Below are 21,990 nucleotides of genomic sequence, written 5' to 3'. Positions count from 1 at the left end.
AGGGGAGGTGAATCACTATATTGTAGACCTGAAACAAATACATCCCTGTATATCAATTTATTAGAATTAAAATTTTAAAAATTATAAAATAATTTTTAAATATCAAACTAGATAGCAAAGGGAAAAAGATAACAAAGATCCAAACACTTAGAAAGTAACATTCTAGATTATCAAAGGTAAAAGATAAAATCTCAATGCCTTGAACTGAAGGAAATTGAAAATCAACATATTAAAATTCGTGGGACACAGCTAAATCAACGGATAGCAAAAATTATAGCACTCAATGCATACCTGAGGAATGAGGAAGAGCATCTGGGTGGCTCAGTCAGTTAGTCCAACTCTTGATTTTGATTCGGGTCATGTTCAACCTCAGGGTTGTGAGACTTAACCTGCATTCTGCTGGTGCTGGGCATGGAGGTTGATTAATAATCTGTCTCTCTGCACCCCTTCCCTGTCTCTCTCTCTCTCTCTCACTGTCTATAAACAAAGGAGTCTCAGAACAACAAGCTCTCAGCTTCCAAATCTAGAAAAAGAAGAGAAAATAAAACTAAAGAATAAAACCAAAAGAATCCTTCTTTTTGTTTGTTTGTATTTTGTGCATTCCGTGCCCTCCCCAATTCCCACAATCTCCCCCCCACCCCCCGCCCCTTCAAAACCCTCAGAATGTTTTGTGGTCCTTATACACTATGCAGTATTATGCCTCCATCAGAAAGGATGAATACCCAACTTTTGTAGCAACATGGACGGGACTGGAAGAGATTATGCTGAGTGAAATAAGTCAAGCAGAGAGAGTCAATTATCATATGGTTTCACTTATTTGTGGAATATAACAAATAGCATGGAGGACAAGGAGAGTTAGAGAGGAGAAGGGTGTTGAGGGAAATTGGAAGGGGAGGTGAACCATGAGAGACTTTGGACTCTGAAAAACAAAAGAATCCTTCTACCCAATTTCAAGATCTATAGCTACAGTAATCAAAAGTGTGTGGTGTTGGTGAAGGCATAGACAAATGGAACAGAATAAAGATATATAAGTGGAACAGGATCAAGGACCCTGAAAGAGACCTACACCAATATGTCCAATGGGGATTTGACAAAGGTAAAAATCAGTTCAATGGAGGAGTGACAAGTCATTTTTATGACTATAATATGCTGATATCACTATAAAACATCGAGAAGTTTATATACTGATTACTCTGGCTTTAATATAATTCCATATACTTTTTATTGACCTGAGAGCATTAAATCAGTGGCAGACATTGGATCGCTGTTTGCCAAATTGTTTTAGCTTTTTTTTTTAAATTTTTAAATTTATTTTCAGCATAACAGTATTCATTGTTTTTTGCACCACACCCAGTGCTGCATGCAATCCGTGCCCTCTCCAATACCCACCACCTGGTTCCCCCAACCTCCCACCTCCCGCCCCTTCAAAACTCTCAGATTGTTTTTCAGAGTCCATAGTCTCTCATGGTTCACCTCCCCTTCCAATTTCCCTCAACACCCTTCTCCTCTCTAACTCCCCTTGTCCTCCATGCTATTTGTTATGCTCCACAAATAAGTGAAACCATATGATAATTGACTCTCTCTGCTTGACTTATTTCACTCAGCATAATCTCTTCCAGTCCCGCCCATGTTGCTACAAAAGTTGGGTATTCATCATTTCTGATGGAGGCATAATACTCCATACTGTATATGGACCACATCTTCCTTATCCATTCGTCCGTTGAAGGGCATCTTGGTTCTTTCCACAGTTTGGCGAGCGTGGCCATTGCTGCTATAAACACTGGGGTACAGATGGCCCTTCTTTTCCACTACATCTGTATCTTTGGGGTAAATACCCAGTAGTGCAATGGCAGGGTCATAGGGAAGCTCTATTGTTAATTTCTTGAGGAATCTCCACACTGTTCTCCAAAGTGGCTGCACCAACTTGCATTCTCACCAACAGTGGAAGAGGGTTCCTCTTTCTCCACATCCCCTCCAACACATGTTGTTTCCTGTCTTGCTAATTTTGGCCTTTCTAAGTGGTGTAAGGTGGTATCTTAATGTGGTTTTAATTTGAATCTCCCTGATGGCTAGTGATGATGAACATTTTTTCATGTGTCTGATAGCCATTTGTATGTCTTCATTGGAGAAGTGTCTGTTCATATCTGCTGCCCATTTTTTATATGATGGTCTGTTTTGTGTTTGTTGAGTTTGATGAGTTCTTTATAGATCCTGGATATCAACCTTTTGTCTGACTGTCATTTGCAAATATCTTCTCCCATTCCGTGGGTTGCCTCTTAGTTTTGTTGACTGTTTCCTTTGCTGTGCAGAAGATTTTGATTTTGATGAAGTCCCAAAAGTTCATTTTCACTTTTGTTTCCTTTGCCTTTGGGGACATATCTTGAAAGAAGTTGCTGTGGCTGATATCGAAGAGGTTACTGCCTGTATTCTCCTCTAGGATTCTGATGGATTCCTGTCTCACGTTGAGGTCTTTTATCCACTTTGAGTTTATCTTTGTGTACAGTGTAAGAGAATGGTCGAGGTTCATTCTTCTACATATAGCTGTCCAGTTTTCCCAGCACCATTTATTGAAGAGACTGTCTTTTTTCCGATCTATATTTTTTCCTGTTTTATCGAAGATTATTTGCCCATAGAGTTGAGGGTCCATATCTGGGCTCTCTACTCTGTTCCACTGGTCTCTGTGCCTGTTTTTATGCCAGTACCATGCTGTCTTGGTGATCACAGCTTTGTAGTAAAGCTTGAAATCAGGTAACGTGATGCCCCCAGGTTTATTTTTGTTTTTCAACATTTCCTTAGCAATTTGGGGTCTCTTCTGATTCCATACAAATTTTTGGGTTATTTGCTCCAGCTCTTTGAAAAATACTGGTGGAATTTTGATCGGAATGGCATTAAAAGTATAGATTGCTCTAGGCAGTATAGACATTTTAACAATGTTTATTCTTCTGATCCAAGAGCATGGAATGGTCTTCCATCTTTTTGTGTCTTCTTCAATTTCTTTCATGAGTTTTCTGTAGTTCCTCAAGTACAGATCCTTTACCCCTTTGGTTAGGTTGATTCCCAGGTATCTTATGGTTCTTGGTGCTATAGTAAATGGAACCGATTCTCTAATTTCCCTTTCTGTATTTTCATTGTTAGTGTATAAGAAAGCCACTGATTTCTGTACATTGACTTTGTATCCTGTCACATTACTGAATTGCTGTATGAGTTCTAGTAGTTTGGGGGTGGAGTCTTTTGGGTTTTCCATATAAAGAATCATGTCATCTGCAAAGAGAGAGAGTTTGACTTCATCATTGCCAACTTGGATACCTTTCATTTGTCTTTGTTGTCTGGTTGCTGTTGCTAGGACTTCTAATACTATGTTGAACAAGAGTGGTGAGAGTGGGCATCCTTGTCATGTTCCTGATCTCAACGGGAAGGCTGCAAGCTTTTTCCCATTGAGGATGATATTTGCTGTGGGTCTTTCATAGATAGATTTTATGAAGTTCAGGAATGTTACCTCTATCCCTATATTTTGAAGCGTTTTAATCAGGAATGGATGCTGGATTTTGTCAAATGCTTTTTCTGCATCAATTGAGAGGACCACGTGGTTCTTCTGTCTTTTCTTATTAATTAGTTCTATCACAATGATTGATTTGTGAATGTTGAACCATCCTTATAGCCCAGGAATGAATCCCACCTGGTCATGGTGGATAATCTTTTTAATGTGCTGTTGGATCCTGTTTGCCAGGATCTTGTTGAGAATCTTAGCATCCATATTCATCAGTGATATGGTCTGAAATTCTCCTTTCTGGAAGGGTCTTTGCCTGTTTTGGGGATCAGGGTAATGCTGGCTTCTTAGGAATTTTCCCCTAGGAATTCTTAGAATTTTTCCTCTTTTATAAACCCCGCTTAATATTTCCTGCAGTGTCAGCTTGGTGGTTGCATACTCTTTTAAGCCTTGCCAGTCTTGGAAACTCTTTATCTCTCCATCCATTTTGAATGTCAGTCTTGCTGGATAAAGTATTCTTGTCTGCATGTTCTTCTCATTTAGTGCCCTGAATATATCTTGCCAGCCCTTTCTGGCTTGCCAGTGTTCTGTGAACAGGGCTGACGTTATTCTGGTGGGCTTTCCTCTGTAGGTAAGGAGCTTCTTTGTCCAAGCTGTGTCCAAGACGGCCTGCCTACAATTATAATTCTTCATTCTTACTATTAGGTGTCTCAAGGACAGTCTCAAGGAAAGTCTCAAGGACTTTGGGGAATCTTTAATCTTGGGGGGAGACCTTTCTGCCTCTAGTCCATGAATGGTGGTTCCATTCACGAGATTGAGAAAATTTTCATGGAGAACTTGTTCCACTATATCTTCTAGACTTCTTTCTTTCTCCTCCCCTTCAGGGATTCCAATAATTCTGACGTTGGAACATTTCATGGCATCATTTATTTCCCTGATTCTCTTCATGGCTTCTAAGCTGTTTGTTCCAGGCTTCCTCCTGATCCTTTTCTCTGTTTGTCCTCCTGATCACTAATTCTATCTTCTGTCTCAGTTACCCTAGCTTTTAGAGAATTTAGATTAGATTGGAACTCATTGAGAGCATTGTGAACATCATCCCTGGTGGCGTTCAGCTCTGCCCTAACATTGTGATCATCCCTGGTGGCTTTCAGTTCTGCCCTAATCAATTCTGTTTGGTCATCCATGGCTTTCTCCAACCTAGCTATTGCCTGGATAATTGTTAGCCTGAATTCCCTTTCCCACATATTGTCTATGTTGATAGCAATTAGTTCTGTTGCAGAAGTCCCATCCTCTGAATTTTTCTTCTGTTGGGCATTCCTCCTCTTAGTCATTTTGGGGAGAGATGGCTAAACGGATGTAGCTGGATGTATCCACCGTGGTGCAGTCAAGGTGCACCCTGGAACTCTTCTGAGCAATCAGGAGTCCCCACCCAAATGAAAGAAAAAAGAGAGAATAAAGAAAAGAGAAAGAAAAAGAAAGAGAGAGAGAAAGAGAGAGAGACAGGAAAGTAAAGATAAAAGAGAAGGCTCAGCCCAAATGGGTCCCAAGGTAAGATTAATGAAGTGTACAAAGACAAACAAAAAGACTGATAAAAGTATATGACAAGAGAAAGAAAGAAAAAGAAATATATATATAAAAGCAAAAAAAAAAAAAAAAAACCTTGTCAAAAAGAACCCAAGTATAAGACTTATATACTATCAGCCAAACACAAATACACACAGAAACACTGGCAGAAGAAAAAGATGGGAGTGGTTATAAATTCTCAGTGTGGGCGAGGAAGGTTATTTTGATTCTTCCTGGATGTATCTTGATATCTTTGTTAAAGGACTCACTTTCCTAAGATAAAGGGGGATTAAAAATTGGTTTACCTATAGGGGTAGCATTGATTGGGGAAAGGGGATTACCGTGATGTTTAACTCTATATGAATATTAGAAAATAAAAATGAAAAAAAAAAACTAAACTAAAATTTTTAAAAAAATTTAAAATAGTAGAGGAAAAGAAAAACACGGGTATATGTATCAAAAAGTTCAGGTTAAAAGGTTATTATGGAATTTGATGTACTGGACATCTCACTGTGATGGTAAATAGGTTAAAAAATTATCCATATATATAAAAAAATGAACCAGAATAGTGGGAAAGAATTAAAAATAAAAGTTGTATCTATGAAGTAGTGGTGGTTGTTCTCTTGTCATCTTCCCCCCGCCCCCCCCACCGGCTTTCTGGGGGAGGGCCTGCCACGTGGGTTTTTAGGCAATGTTCCTTGAGTTAAGTCCTCCCACCCCCCCTCAAGAGGGTGGGCTCTGAGGAAAACGGTTTTTCAGGTTTTTGTTCTCTGGAGGTTTTTATGTTTGTTGTTCATTTTTTTTATTTTTTTCTCACCTTGACAGCTTTTGATAGTTTTTGGAGGTTTAGAGGAAAGAAACTGCACCCTGATCTCCCTCTCAGAGAGAAGCCTCAGTCTGTTCCCCTCTGCGTCTCCAGAGCACATTAAGTTCCCTTCGGCCGCTGGCAGAGCAGGTTCTGTGTTGCGGTCCTTGGGGACACTGGAACTCCTGCTTGTACCCAAAACCACGACAGTGGCAGCTGTCTAGGCAGCTCCAGACCGCCAGAGAGGTTGCAAGCAGCGATCCAGCGATAGCGCGCTGAGATTTTCCTGGTGTCCTGGGCTGGGAGTGCCTGGTCTTTCCAGGTCCAAGAGCACCAGGCTGGCGCCTGCGCGCACCTCTCTCAGGGGAGGGTGCGGGGCGCATGCGTCTCAGGCTCTGATAGTATGGCGTGGCATTCTGCCAGCTGGTGAGGGTCCCAGCCCCTCACGGGAGCTGGACCCCCTGCGCTCTCAGGTGTGCTGGTGGCTCAGGGACCAAGACCTGGTTTCTCTGGTGCACTCTCTCTGGCTCTGCACCAGGGGTGGCTCTCCTGGGCCTGGGGACTTAAGCCCCTGTCCCTAGCCGCCCCGATTCCCACAATTTCCCCCCCACAATCCTTTGCTCTTTCTTAGTGCTTTCAACCAGTTTCCAAGTTAATGCTGGTCCCCAGATGCAGGGCACTCTTGTATTGGAGTATTACTTTCCAATGGGTCGCCTCTGGTGACTCCCTCCCCCTTTTGTTTATCTTCTGATATCAGTCCGATGTTCCCACTCCACTGGCATCTCCTGCCCATGTAGAGATCCAGACATGTATAATTCTGATCTCAGGCTGATTTCATTGGAGTTCCTTAGTAGGTAATCAGCTCACTTTAGGGTACAGGTTGAAACGGCACCTCCTCCTACTTTTCCATATTGTCTTCCCCCGGCTTCTTAAATTTTTTAAAGATTAATTCATGTATTTGACAGAGATCACAAGTAGGCAAAGAGACAGGCAGAGAGGAAGAAGCAGGCTCATGACCTGAGATCAGGACCTGAGCCAAAGGCAGAGGCTTAACCCACTGAGTCACCCAGGTGCCCCTGGTTTAATTTTTGAGAAGTGGTTATGAAATCTTACTTGCTCACTTCTGCCAGGCATATGCTAATTATTTCAGGAGTGGAGATGAAAATTCTGGAGGCTCAAGGAGCATCAGATCAAAAACAAATCTTCCTTTACAAAAGTGGTTCCAATATCAAATAAAGTCTGTAGGATTCAAAAAAAAAAAAAAAAGACTTATTACTTAGTTTCTTTTCATTACCATCTTTTAGAATAAGAGTTGGCATACTATGGCCAGGAGCCAGATGCTTTTATAAATAAGCTTCTTTGGAAAACAGCCACACTCTTTCATTTATGTATTATCGATAGCTGCTGTCATGCTAAGCAAAACCGAATAGTTGTGACAGAGACTGTATGGTCCACAAGGTCTGAAGTATTTACTGTATGGTCCCTTACAGAAAAAGTTTGCTGATCTCCACTTCAGATAGGTTTAAACTTTGGCAAATAGGACTGTACTATATCAAGTAAAGACATCCACAAATAAAATAATGTGGGTTTCAAAAAAAGATTAAAATATTCATTTGGGCTTTACTTTGAAAATGTCTAGGGTAGTCTACCTTCTATATGATCTCTCAATAGACCTCAAAACTGTACTGTGAGACACCAGGAGCAGCATAAACTCAAATAAACAGAGAAACAATTGAAGAGACTTTCACATTACAGAAGGAAGAGTCATAAGTGGAAACCTTTATCACCATATTCTTAAGGCAATGCATTGTTGCCTGACTGGCTGCATTAAAATTACAGAAATTTTTACATATGCCTAAGAATAACTCTCAGATTCTGATTTAGATATAGGGCCCAGAGTCTTTTTTTAAAAAGATTCACTGAGAATAATAATACTGATTGTTAAAATAAACAAACAACAACAACAACAACAACAACAACAAAACCTCTACAGATACATCCTAAAATATTTACGGATAAAATAATATTTGATAAGGTGTCTGGAATTTGTTTCAAAATAATTGGGGAGGGAGAGAGTGGCTTGGGGTATAGAGGATATAAATTTGTTCACAATTGGATCACTGTTTAAACTGGGTGATGTGTATGTACGAGTTCATTACACATTCTACTCTGAAACATGGAAAATGTTTCCAAATTTCCATGCAGTGTTTAAACAACTCTCAAGTGATTCTAATGTGTGAAACAATACCAATTTGTTTTGATTATGATAACTTCATAATAGTTCTTCACATCAGGTGCAGCTAACCGTCAAAGATGGCTGTTTCTCAAGTGTTTGGCCATACAAGGTCATTTATACTTTTATATGAATTTTCAAGTCAACTGGTCACTTTCTACCAAAGATACAGGCTGAGATCCAGTGGTGGAAAGTTGATGTTGAACAGTATTGAATCTTGTCACCCCGGAATATGGAACTTCTCTTCATTTTCTAAGGCTTCATTTATTTCTCTGTGAAATAGATTGTGATTTTCAGTCAGATCTATCCCTCAGTATTTCAAGCTTCACGCTATTACAAATGATACCACTTTTCACATTTCAGTTAGGCATTGTGATCAAATAAATCACACCTGGGTTTTATATAGTGATGTTGGATCTTGATGCAAGCAAACACATTTCAGATTGAAGCTCCATCTGGCCGTAAACATATCTTTGGAGATTTAGGTACTTGTCAGGTGAGAAGGATCTGATTCCATTCCCTTGCACTTTTTTTCAGCAGCCCAAGGAAAAGGAATAATCCAACCCAAGTCCAGTCGTATGGCTGGGAAGATTGTACAGAGTTTGTGGACCAATGCATGTGAGATATTTTGTATGTCCATCAATAAACTTTCCTTGAGAGTAACCATTCAATTGGCGAGGCTGCCAATTTATCTTGCATTTAGTGATAACGCCACAGTTATAAAATATAGAGGATGATGTTCTCTCTTATAATTTAATTGAGTCCTCAATAATGTATTGCCATTATAATGTACTTGCAGAAACTTTGGAACAGTATGCAATGATATATCCATCAAATGCCATGAGTTTGTGCCCAGATCTGATTTCTCTCATTTCTGATGTGGTCTCTTATAAAATGACACCAGCAGCATGTAAACAAATAATAATGGCAGGCTGAGGGCTGTGTGTGACTGAGTTATGTGACTCAGCTGCCTTAGGAGACAAGTGCTCGTACTCTAAATCTGATGTAGGTGTCCACTCCCATCAATCCATAAGCATCAGGTCCTGTTTCTGCAACAGAATCTTTAGTCCTTTGTTTCAACTTCATTCCACCAAAGAAGAGTGAAGATCTTTGACTTAAGTAATGATTGATGTGTGTAGCATATTTAAGTTAACTTTTAGTCACTGAACTTAAATCCTATCAGGTAAAGCTTGCTCGCCGGCGAAACTCACAAGGTCACATTCCCTGTGTCCCAGGTAACAGGTCTCAAGGAAATCAAAGCATTCGTTCAGTGTTAGGTGTCTCACCTAAAGTTCACCCTTGATGGACTAACATGTGGCTCACAAACAGATTTAAATGTGTTAGATTTAGGTTTATCTAATGGTTTTCTTTTTTTCTTTTTTAGATTATGTATTTATTTATTTGTCAGACAGAAATTACAAGTAAACAGAGAGGCAGGCAGGGGGGTGGGGAGAAGCAGACTCCCTGCTGAACAGAGAGCCAGATGCGGGGCTCGATCCCAGGACACTGGAATCATGACCCGAGCTGAAAGTAAAGGCTTTAACCCACTGAGCCACCCAGGCACCCCTATCTAATGGTTTTCTAAAGTCCAATTACCAGAATGAATTTCAGGCCAGTTTTTGTTTCCCAGTGCTCTGCCTATTTGACAGGATCTTTGGGTAAATATAAACATGCATTTATATCAAGTTGTTTATAATCAACCAATCATTGTGTACATGACATATAATTCTATGCATTCCTTCTTTTACCTGTTTATATTAGGTTGTTGAGATGATATGAACTTACTCACCTCTTCCACTGACATCCTGAATTACAATTCTGCACTCTGTTGAGAAAAAAAAAATAAAAAGAAAAAGAAAGGTGCTCTACCTTGTTATTCATCAAATCATCCATTCATCATAGGATGTGTTTAAATCTGCACATTTGTGAGCATTAGTATTTTTTAAGGATTGTGTTTATTTTAGGGAGAAAAAGTAGTGCGAGCTGGGAGAACAGAGGGTTATGGAGAGGGAGACAGAAGCTAAAACAGACTGTGTGTTGAGCATAGAGGGCAACTTTGGTCTTGATCCCACTACCACCAGATCCTGATTGAGCTGGAACCAAGTCAGACGCTTCACTGACTGAGGCACCCAGGCGCCCCTTGGCATTTCTAAGACTAGAAAAGTCACTTTTTTTTTTAAGATTTTATTTATTTATTCGACAGAGAGAGAGATCACAAGTAGGCAGAGAGGCAGGCAGAGAGAGAGAGAGGAGGAAGCAGGCTCCCTGCTGAGCAGAGAGCCCGATGTGGGGCTCGATCCCAGGAATCTGAGATCATGACCTGAGCCGAAGGCAAAAGCTCAATCCACTGAGCCACCCAGGTGGCCCCTAGAAAAGTCACTTTTGATTGAAGTCAATACTGGATAATCTGTGAAAGAACGACTACAGATCATGGACTAAATATTTAGTGTCCATTGAACAAAAAATTGTGCTAGACATGTTTTCCCAAGATTGTGTAATGTGCACACCTGAAACATCAAGACCCAAACCTTCTCCAAGATCTAGGGGACACTGTCACAAACTCAACCCATACCCTTCTTTGGCCACTGGCCAAGTGATGTTTATATTGCATGATGCTATGGGCAGAGCCACTTTCCAGTTATTATGTGCATTAAGGGCCTCCTGTTTCTGTCCAGGCGATGGAAGTCAGTAGTTTCCCTTGTTATTTGGCATCTAGAGCCATGATCAGGGTCAGGTTTGATTCCCCAGAAGTCATTAGGTACTGTTAAATGCAGGAACTTTTCTCCCATTATGAGACACTTGTCTCCACACATGTACTATATTCCCTAAAATTTCACTTTCTGAGTAGATCCTTGACCCTTTTTAGTCATGGCCCAACCAGGTAGCATTCTTAAGAATATTACTAATATGAATGAAAGGGGAGAGATCACGACTCACACCAAGGAAATGGAAACAATCATCAGGAATTATGATCAGCAACTATATGCCAATAAATTAAGCAATCTAGAAGAAATGGAAAATTGCTCAGCCTTTGAAAAGGATGGGATTTTTGTCCTTTGGAGCATGGAAGGACCCAGACAGCATACACTAAAGTGAAATAGGTAAGACATGAAGGCACAAACACTAGAGGATTTCACTCCTGCCTGGATTCTGAAAAGCAATACAAATGAATAAACAAGCAAACAAAAAGCAGAATCAGAATGTCAATATAGACAAGAAATAGATGGTTCTCAGAAGGAAGGTGAGGGGGGCATGGAAGAAATAGGTGAAGGGGTGTAGGAGACACAGTCTTCCCATTGTGGGTTGTATAAGTCATGGGGATGAAAGGCACAGCATAGGGAATATGATCAATTGTATTGGATAGTGTCTCTGGTGACGGATGGTAGCTACACTTGTGCTCATTATAATATAAGGTTAAAAACTTGTCCAGGCATTATAATTTTCACCTGACATTAACAAAATACTGTGTGTCAACTACACTTCAAAAAAAAAATTAATGAGTCAGAAAGTATACACAGAATGTATGTATACAAAGTATACAGGAATGGGTTTCTCCTGAGAGTAACAGAAACCCAAAGGAAATCCAGCTGGAATTATCCTCACTCCACCAGTCTAGGGGCGAAGAACTGGTCTGTTGGGGAGGCCCCACTCTTCACTTCTGTGGTAATTTACTTCTAGTTCATTTCTTTGCAGATTTCTGTTTCGACATCTGTTGCCACCTTTTTCTTGTGTGCCCTTTTGGTTGGTGTTCAGTCCCAGGCCACATGCTCTTCTCTTCATGGTCCACACCGGGAAGCCCATCTGCTCCCATTTTTTGAGAGTACCTCTCTGTTCATATTCTCTCTCCCCTGAGCTCTAGACCCTGTGTATCTGCACTGGGATGAGACGGCTCCATCTGACAGCTCGCTCTTTCATCAAGTAATTTAGGGGAACTCCCTATGTGCTGGTGGGGAAGAGCTATGGCATGCCCCTGAAAACATTTTTTTTTTTTTTAAGTTTCAGGGGTACAATTTAGTGATGCATCAGTTGCATATAATATCTCGTGCTCAATTCATCAAATGCCGTCCGTAATGCCCACACCCAGTTACCCCATGTCCCACCTACCTCCACTCTAGCAACCTTCAGGTTGTTCCCTAGTGTTGATTCTCTTACGGTTTGCCTCCCTCTCTATACGCATCCTGTTTTATTTTTCCTCCCCTTCTCCTATGTTCATTGGTTTTGTTTCTTATATTATGCTAATGATAGAAATCATTTGGCTTTTTGGCTTTCTGTGACTGACTTCTTTCCCTTAGCATTATACCCTCTAGTTCCATCCTCATCCTTACAAGTGACAAGATTTCAGTTTTTTGGTCACTGAGTAATATTCCATTGTATCTATGTACCACATCTTCTTTATCCAGACTTTAAAATGTTCTGCTTTTGCACCCAGCTGTTTATAATATTTTGTTGTATCTTCCTGAAACAGACGCCCTCCCCTCCACGGTATCGTCAGCTATACCACACCAGATTCAAGTCTCCCTCCTCCTGCCTTCCAAATGGTGGTCATTTTTTCTACTTGTAGCCTTGCAGCATTTATATGATCACAACTTTGATTTTTTGAGTGTTCAGATCGAATTGATAAGTATGTAGTTGTATCTGAGGGAGGAGAACAATTTAATTTTTGCCCCCAGAATTTTCTGATTGGATGCTGGACATGAAAACTGAATCTGGTGACAGGATGGATTTTGTCGTCCCCCTTCTATGAGGGCTGAATGCCACTACGCTATTGGCAAGCAGATACTTACTGGTGACACAGCTTCATCCCTTCCAGGTTGACTTTATTGTGGGACGATGTACTAAACATAATGCCTACCATTTTCTCCACTTACTATCTAAGATTTGATGGAGGAGCTGAGAGTAGCATTTTCTCTATGGCCAGGTTCTGACTTATGTTCAATTGTGACCTTTCATGGGGTCTCATGCTCCATGTCTTCATTAATATCCATGTCAGTGTTCTAATTAATGGTGCCTCTGTGTGGCACATTTAACTTTGTAGTGGTTGAGTCTTTCAGCCTCACTATGACCATCAGTAAAAATACAACCCAAATATTCATTTTTCTTCTTGAAGGACTGTTTAACCCATTTCCTTTAAAACATGGTTTCCAGGTGATTGTATCAGTCAGGGGTGTCCCTGAGAAAGCCATCAGTAATTGGCCAGCTGACCTGCCTGGTGGTTGGTCACCAGAATGAGGCCAGCCTGAGAAATCCCTGGCGATTGGCCAGCGCATACTGGGGACAACACATGGTGGTAACATCACACGAGGAAGGCATTGTGATGTCCCTGGGCGGTTATAAAAGCTTGGCAACAGCCCAGGCTGCAGTGAGGAGAGAGATGGAGGTTCACTCACAGCTCTTCTTGCTCTTCCTCGATTTCTCTGCCCTGTTCGCCGCCCCTGCCCATGGAAAGCCCCCTGCCCACTCCTCCTGCACTGGGCCTCTCTCCAACATGCTACACACCACCTTCATGTTGGCACCTACGTTTGTGCCCCTCTGTGGTCTGGAGAGTCCTTGAACCCATACATGGTGACTCCTAGACCCATTTCACACTAGGAGGCTGGCCCAGGTCCTCAGGGAGACATTCTCATTTGGTACGTGGGAGTGGGACACTGGCTACCAGAGTTCCATGGATTCTCAGCCAGCTGGGCTCCACCTCTGGGGTCACAGGTGCCTTCATTACAGGAAAGCTGAGTCCACGTCCTGAGGGATCACTGGGCACACTACTACTCTGGAGCCCTCCAACCTGGCTCAGCACAGAGCACATGAATGCTCTGAACATACAGCTGACCCAGATGTGCACAATGTGTGGAATGTCTGGAGACACCAGGCAGAGGGATTTTATGAAACAAGTAGGTACTGGGAAAAGGAATCACCACATCTCTGTATGCAGTGTTAGTCAGCAGAACACTGGCCCTCAGTTCATGGACTGCCTGAAACAGCTCAGCAGCGGACAAAATAATTCCCCAGAAACCTGGCTCACCCAGAGCCCACAGACCATCAATCCTCAAACAAAGCCTAACAAAGAGAAATTCAGACCTCAGAACAGAGTACCTGCCAGGAACCCAAAGACTGGGAGGCTTCTGATCCCATTTCACACTAGGCAGATGAGTCACATAGACACTGTGTGTACAAGGAGCCTCTATACCTCAAGTTGGCCAGCCCAATGCAGCACAAGACCTGTAACCTCAGAGAATGGGCTTGCCACGTGCCAAGAAACCATGAGTCCTGCATCCCAGCTCTGACCAGGAAAATGAATCAGCTCAACAGAAGCATTACCATGGGCCTTTGTACCCAGTGTACAAAACCTCAGCTCTCCACTAGGCCAAGCAGGTACCTGGAAAGCCCACTCACCATGTGCCCTTGGACCAGGAGACCAACAATTGAGATGTCTGCGAGGCCGAGCAGGCACTTGGAGAGCCAGGTCCCTGGAAACTAACCAATCTGTTCTCTATTATACCAAGCAGGCACCTGGACAGCAGTTCTACCATGTGCTCTTGGACCTGGACACCAACAACTGAGCTGTCTGATGGGCAAAGCAGGCATGTTGACGGGGCTAACCAGGCCCTTGGACCTGGAGACCAAAAACGCAGCTCTGTGATAAGCCAAGCAGGTGACTTCACAGCTGCCTCACCATGGGCCCGTGGACCTGGAAACCACAAAATCAGGTCTCTACTAGGCCAAGCTGGCACCTGGACAGCTTGGTCACCATGTGCCCATTGACCTGGAGACCAACCAAGGAGCTCTGGGCTAAGCCAAGCAGACACCTAGACATGTGGCTTACCATGTGCCCTAGGACCTTGAGACCAACAACTCAGCTCTTTGCCTGGCCAAGGGTGTACCTTGATAAAAAGCTCACCAAGTACCCTTGGACCTGGAGACCAAAAACTGAGCTGTCTGGTGGCTTAAGCAGGTACCGTGATAGTGGGCTAAACATATGCCCTTGGACCATGAACCCAAGAAATGAGATCTGGGTTAGGACAAGCAGATACATAGACAGGAGGCTCACCATGTGCCTTTGGACCCAGAGACCGGCAACTCAGCTCTCTGCTTGAGTGACCACCTTGGAAACAGGCTTCCCATGTGTCCTTGGACCTGGAGAACAACTGTGTTGTCTAATGGGCTAAGCAGGAAGGTTGACAGTCAGTATGCCAGGTGCCCTTGGACCTGGAGACCAACAAAGCAGCTCTGCACTAGGCCAAGAAGGCCCCTGGACAGTGAGTTCAGCATGTTTGCTTGGACACAGATCCTCCCTTCTCCCCAGAGTACAGGGCATTCAAACACAGGGCATTCCAGCTGTTGTCACATTACAAGACCTCCAATCCTACTCAACATTGCACCGATTTGTCCAATGAAGCCATGGAGACCTGGGAGCTTCCAAACCACAAGTCTTCCATCCCAGGAGAGCACAGGACTAAGATGCCACTGGGACACAATCTTGAGCCAAAAATCTATGACTGCATGCTTTTCACCTCTGCAGAGAAGTGAGCATTTCAGTCTCTTCTCACTTTCAATGTCTTTCAGCCTGAGGTCCTTGTGGTCTGCTCTCTCTGCATTATTTATTTTGTGCGGAGGTCTCCTCCTGAGGAAAAAAGAAATACAGCATGCCCTGGGAGATGAAATAGGCCAGGGGCTTGAACACTTTGTTTTCGAATCCATGGCAGGAAATGAGCGGCAAAGGGAGAAAGTTGTGCAGGAGAACTAGGCCTTGAATTATGTGGAGTCCTTGGCAGAAATACTCCAGGTAAAGAAGAAGTGTTACATCCTCAAGGGAGAAGTGGAGGCCTTAAAGCAAAAAGCCAAGCAATGCACTGAGAGGCAGGCTCAACTCCATGAGATGGAGAGTTTTTTTCCTTCAAATGAAGGTCTTTCTAGATGTTTCTGCCTTACACGCAGTGCCCGAGGGTTAATGTTTGTGTATCTACCCATTATGGCATTGAAGGGGAGTTGGGAAATAGGTGTTAATCTCCCCAATTGATGGTTAGTTATGAATTTAAATATTAGGCAAATAAACCATTTAAAATTTAAAAAAATGAAAAAAAGAATTTATTAATATCATTTGGCTTCAGATGGAAGGGTCCCCTACCCTGGCCCTTCCTGACCTTAGGGTAGAACTCACTGCAGTAAGAATAGACATCTCCAACCCTTATCCAAACATCCTTGATCCCCCTAAGCCCACAGTTACTTTGAAAACAGCCACCGTGAGGGCAGCTCCAAGGTCGAAGCTGGGGTTCTCTGGCAGAGCCTTGTGGTCACATCCTTCTCCTGGAACTGGTGCTTCCCAGCAGTACAATCAAATTCTTATCCATCATATGGGGCTCCTTAGCAGTGCACAGATTCATTGTGGACTAAGTTACTCCCTAGTCCTCACTGGTCAGGTCAGGCTAGTCCTTGCAGAGATGGCTGCTGCTGTATGCATTCCTCAGTTTCCCCTGACTTTTCTGAACTTGGCTTGTCCTTGTTCTTACCTCCATTGGCAACCTCTTGCCCCACCATTGCCTTATCCTTCTTTGGGTTATTCTCATCCCCCAAGCCTGCTGATGTTCTATCTTCCATCTGCTCCCTCCATACTCGGTTTTCAGTCTAGGTTCAGCTCAGCCTCCCGCAGGGGACACACAGAGAAGGGCCCAAGTCAGATCTCAGCTGCAGTCCCCAGAGCTACTTAACGGGCACCTCAGATCCTCATGCACTCACAGAAACTGAGCGGGAAGGGAATTGGGAGAATGTGAATACCAATCTTACCTTACACATGAGGAAACTGAGGCCCAGAGATCTTAGAAGCCAGGGCAGGAAGTAGAACGTGGCCTCAGTGAAAGCTCTGGCTTCTCTGGACTGAGTTCAAGTAACAGAATGGCCCTGACTCTTCCCTTTAAAATCCTTAAAAACAACAACAACAACAACAACAAAACCCATCCAGATATTGCCAGCTGCTCTCATGTGCTCTGCAGCCCTCATTTTCTCCCCATATCTCCAAGCAGCTAGTTCCCCCTGTCTTTGCCTGCAACACCCTTGTCTTGTGCCACTTGGAGGTCTCCTCCCTTAAGTCGTCTGCCCCCTTGTGGAGTCCAGGGGAACTGCCAGGGCCAGAGGCCTAAGGCACAGGCCCTGAATCCCTGAGTCCAGCTGGGAGGTCAGAAACCAGGCTCTAACTCACCACCTGCTGGGACTCCAGGATGTGGCACCTCACCAGGCAGGGTTTGCCTGGGGACCCCAGAATCCACTAATGGAAGACTGTCGCCTTCTTTCTTTCTCTTTTTTTTTTCCTTTAAGTGAAAATTACATACAAGTATTTCACCCATTATAAAAGTATCCTACAATGACAGAGTTGTTCAGCTAGGACCCGAGTTTGTTTTAGAGGCTTCCTTCACCTCCCCACACCTCCTCCAGGCCCTCTGCAGACAATTTTCGCTCCCTCCTCCAGCCCCAAACAATGCTGATCTGCTTTCTGTCTCTATACATAGCTTCTTTCTGGAGATTGTACATAAATCAAATGAGACAGTATGTAGTCCTTGGTGACTGGCTTCTTTCACTCAGCATGCTTTTCAAGGTCCTCCATGCTGTAGCTTCAATCAGATTTCTCTCCTGTTGTTGCTGAGTAGAATTCCATGGTACAGATGGGCCACCTTTTGTTCATTCACCAGTCAGTGGCCCTTTGTGGTGCTCTCCGGTTTTTCCTGTTGCCTCAGATTGATGAATAGGTTTCAGGTTCGGCACACATCTTAGAGACTATGGAGGTACTCACACAGAACATAGGTAGAGAGACACCATCATTGTGCCCTTCTGCTCCCTCACTGTATTTTGTCAGTATGTCCCAGAAAGAAGCTTATACACAAGCCTAGAGTACTGATTTTTGAAACTGTTGGTCAGAGCACAACTCCAGATCTCATGCTTTGGTAGCCAGCAAGCCTTAAGCTTGTGGTCCCACAAAACTATGTGTGTGTGTGCGTGCGTGTGTGTGTGTGTGTGTGTGTGTGTGTGTGTATAGATCTTTAGACAGCAGCTTTTAAAATACATATATACGTATATATGTATATATATATTCCAATCTGCTGGGTTTAGGTGTTAGCTGAGATATTCCCCTCTGGGACACTGATACATGCCCTTTGGGCACACTCTCAATGACTGGGATCTATTAAAAATAAATTAGGCTGCTTGGAAAATCATAAAGGACCAAGAGACAACCAAGAACTAGGGAGAGGTTGAATGTCAAGGTTCATTTCCTACAAGACACATTCCTCCAAGACTGGAAGAGGTGACAGCTTCATTTAATACATAGAAACAAACACAAAGAGTCAAGCAAAATGAAGAAACAGGAATGTGTTCCAAATTAAAAAAAACTAAAACTCCCCCCACCAAAAAAAAAAAAACCCTTAATGAAACAAAGATGTACATAATTTGCATGACGAAAAATTCAAAGTAATGATCATAAAGATGCTTTCTGAATTCAGAAGAAGAATAGATAAAAAAAAAGAGTTTTAGAAAATATAGGAAAGCACCAAATGGAAGTCATAGAGCTGAAGAAAGCAATAATTGAACCAAAAAATACACTAAAGGGGTTCAAAAGCAGACTGGATGAAGCAGAATCATCAGTGAACTCAAAACAGGGCACTGGAGAGGGCACTGGAGATCACCCAATCAGAGCAGCAAAAAAAAAGAATGGAAAAAAAACAAAAACAAAAACAAAAACCACACAAAAAACCAAAGGTAGCCTAAGGGACTAAGGGGAAACATCAAACAGACTTAACATTCATACTATGTCTGTTACAGAAGATGGAGAGAGAAAGGGGTAGAAAATTTATGAGGAAATGAATGAAATGGCTGGAAATTTCTGTAACTCAGAGAAGGAAACAGACATCCTATTCCAGAAAGTTCCAATTAAGAGGAACCCGGAGACTCACAGGAAGACACTTCCTAATTAAAATGTCAAAAGGTAAAGACAAGGAGAGAATCTCAAAAGCAGCAATTAAAAACTATAACAAGTATTTTTTAAAAAGGCTACAGAAGATTTTCAGCAGAAGCTTTTCAGGCAGAATGGAGTGGCACAATATATTCAAAGTGTTGAAAGGAAATAAACTTTCATCCAAAATACACCCAGCAAAATCATCATTCCGAATTGAAGGAAAAAGAAAGAGTTTTCTGGAAAAAGAAAACCTATGAGTTCATCTAAAACAGCATTACAAGAAATGTTAAAGGGACTTTTGTAGGCTGAAAATAAAAAGTGCAAGTTCATAACAAGAAAACATAGGAGACCAAACTTGGAATTATCTGTATTAGTGGTTTTCAGATAGCTCAGAGGGTGATAAAAGCTGTGTCGGGACGTGGATGGAACTAGAGGGTATCATGCTTAGAGAAATAAGTCAATCGGAGAAAGACAACTATCATATGATCTCCCTGATATGAGGGAGAGGAGATGCAACATGGGGGGCTAAGGGGGTAGGAGAAGAATAAATGTAACAAGATGGGATTGGGAGGGGCGCCTGGGTGGCTCAGTGGGTTAAGCCGCTGCCTTCGGCTCAGGTCATGATCTCAGGGTCCTGGGATCGAGTCCCACGTCGGGCTCTCTGCTCAGTGGGGAGCCTGCTTTCCTCTCTCTCTCTGCGTGCCTCTCTGCCTACTTGTGATTTCTCTCTGTCAAATAAATAAATAAAATCTTAAAAAAAAAAAAAAAGATGGGATTGGGAGGGAGACAAACCATAAGTGACTCTTAATCTCACAAAACAAACTGAGGGTTGATGGGGGGAGGGGGGTTGGGAGAGGGGGGGTGGGGTTATGGATATTGGGGAGGGTATGTGCTATGGTGAGTGCTGTGAAGTGTGTAAACCTGGCGATTCACAGACCTGTACCCCTGGGGATAAAAATATACGTTTATAAAAAATAAAATTAAAAAAAAAAAAAAAAAAGCTGTGTCGGCAGAGAACAAGATCCAGATCACTAGGAACCTCCACCAGTGCAGCTTCCCTGTGAAATAGAGGGGAAAAACCCATACCCGAAACAGGGTCACCATATCGTAGGAGTGGGATTCCCTCTGTTTCCCCTGCACCAGGAACAGCTGAGCCATCACCAAAGTAGCCGGAAGAATGAGGACCATTTCAATGTGCATGGCTTCATGGCTATAGTGCTTGGTAATGCATGCACATGTGCTCAACCCTCCACTGCTCCTCTCGGAAGAGGTCTGACATATCAACCTCATCCAGCTCCCATTCTCTAACAGTACCTTCTCCAACCTCCACTTCTACCACTGCTATCTTCACCAACAGTACAGACACCCCAAGGTTGGTTTATAAGTAAGTAGTTCTTGTTTATCTATAAAATAAGCAATGCCACTGGCATTGTTGGCTACGTGGCTGTCATGTTTACCCCTTTTGGTCTCTGTTATTCAAGATCAAACCAGAAGATGCCATGGACTTTGTTACTTCTCTTGTCTTCTATGGCCTCTACTATGTTGTTCTTGAACAAGACTTTGTAGAAATGTGTGCAGACTACATGGCATCTACCATAGGGTTCTACAATGTCAGGCATGCCTACCAAACATCTCTCAGACAGTGTGTGTGCCATGTGTGGGCAGCAGATCTTTGGAGATGTCAGTGAAGAGGGCATCATCAAGAACATACACAGCATATATAAGTTGTCTTGCAATTACGTATTCCTTGAGTTCTGCATCCTTGGCTGGTGCACTGTAGGAAGGAAACAGATGTGTCCCTACTGCAAACAGAAGATGAACCTCAAGAGAATGCTCAGCAATCCCTGGGAGAGGCCTCACTCATGTAGAGGCAACTGCTAGACTGGTTTCGGTATTTGGAATCATAGACCTGTACCCCTAAAACAAATATATATTGTATGTTATTAAAGAAGAAAAAGAAAAAACAAGAACAACTTGATTGTCACCAGAATGGAGGTAGGTGGTGAGACAGGTTAAATCGGTGATGGGAATTAACGAGTGCATTTGCGATGAGCACTCGTTACGTATGGTGACGTATGGAATGTTGAATTACTAAACTGTACACCTGAAACTAATATTATACTGTATTTTAACTTACTGGAATTAAAATAAAACTTTACCAAAAAACCCAACCCCTTTTCACGATAAAACACTCAAGACTAGGAATATAAGTGAACTTCATTAACATCGCAAAGGGATTCTACAGGGCGGGAGCACAGCTAACATCATACTTAAAGGTGAAAGACTGAAAGTTTTCCCCTAAGATCAGAAAAAAAAGAAGGATGCCTGCTTCCACTAGTTGTATCAAACATTGTACTAGATATTCTATCTAGAGCAATTAGGCAACAAAAAGAAATAAAAGGCATGAAAATACAAAAAGAATATTATCTACTAATGCACGACAACAGGATCTTACATATCGAAAACTCTAATGAACCTCCCCCCCCACAAACTATTAGAGCTAGTAAATTCAGCAAAGTTGCAAAATACAAGAAAAAGATATAAAAATCAGTTGTATTTCTGCACACCAGCAATGAAATATCCAAAAAGGAAATTAAGAAAACAATTCCATATATAATAACTAACATCAAAAGAGTAAGATATTTAGGTATACATTTTACCAAGGAAGTCAAACACCCATAGAAAATGAAAACTCACTGCTAACATGAAGAATAAATGGAAGGACATCCTATGTTCAAGGAGGGGAGGGCTCGAGTTTGTTAAGATTGCAATACAACTCGAAGCTATCTACAGATTTCATTTAATCCCTATCAAGTCCCTATCAAAATCCCATAACTGGGCTTTTTTTGCAGAAATGGAAAAGGTAATCCTGAAATTCATATGAAGTTTATGGATCCCTGCACATCAAAGTCAATCCTGAAAAGAAGAGTAAATTTGAAGAATTCATATTCTAAATTCAAAACTTACTA

The 21,990-nt window shown here is 42.3% G+C and overlaps 1 pseudogene; it reads left to right on the top strand.

The window, feature by feature from the left end:
• Nucleotides 1-17,849: 17,849 nt before the first annotated feature.
• Nucleotides 17,850-20,928, top strand: LOC125097308 (RING finger protein 121-like; annotated as a pseudogene).
• The last annotated feature ends 1,062 nt before the right edge of the window (nucleotides 20,929-21,990 follow it).

The sequence above is a fragment of the Lutra lutra genome, chromosome 4, assembly GCF_902655055.1.
Source record: "Lutra lutra chromosome 4, mLutLut1.2, whole genome shotgun sequence".
NCBI lineage: Eukaryota > Metazoa > Chordata > Mammalia > Carnivora > Mustelidae > Lutra > Lutra lutra.
This window is presented reverse-complemented; position numbering and strand designations above follow the sequence as displayed.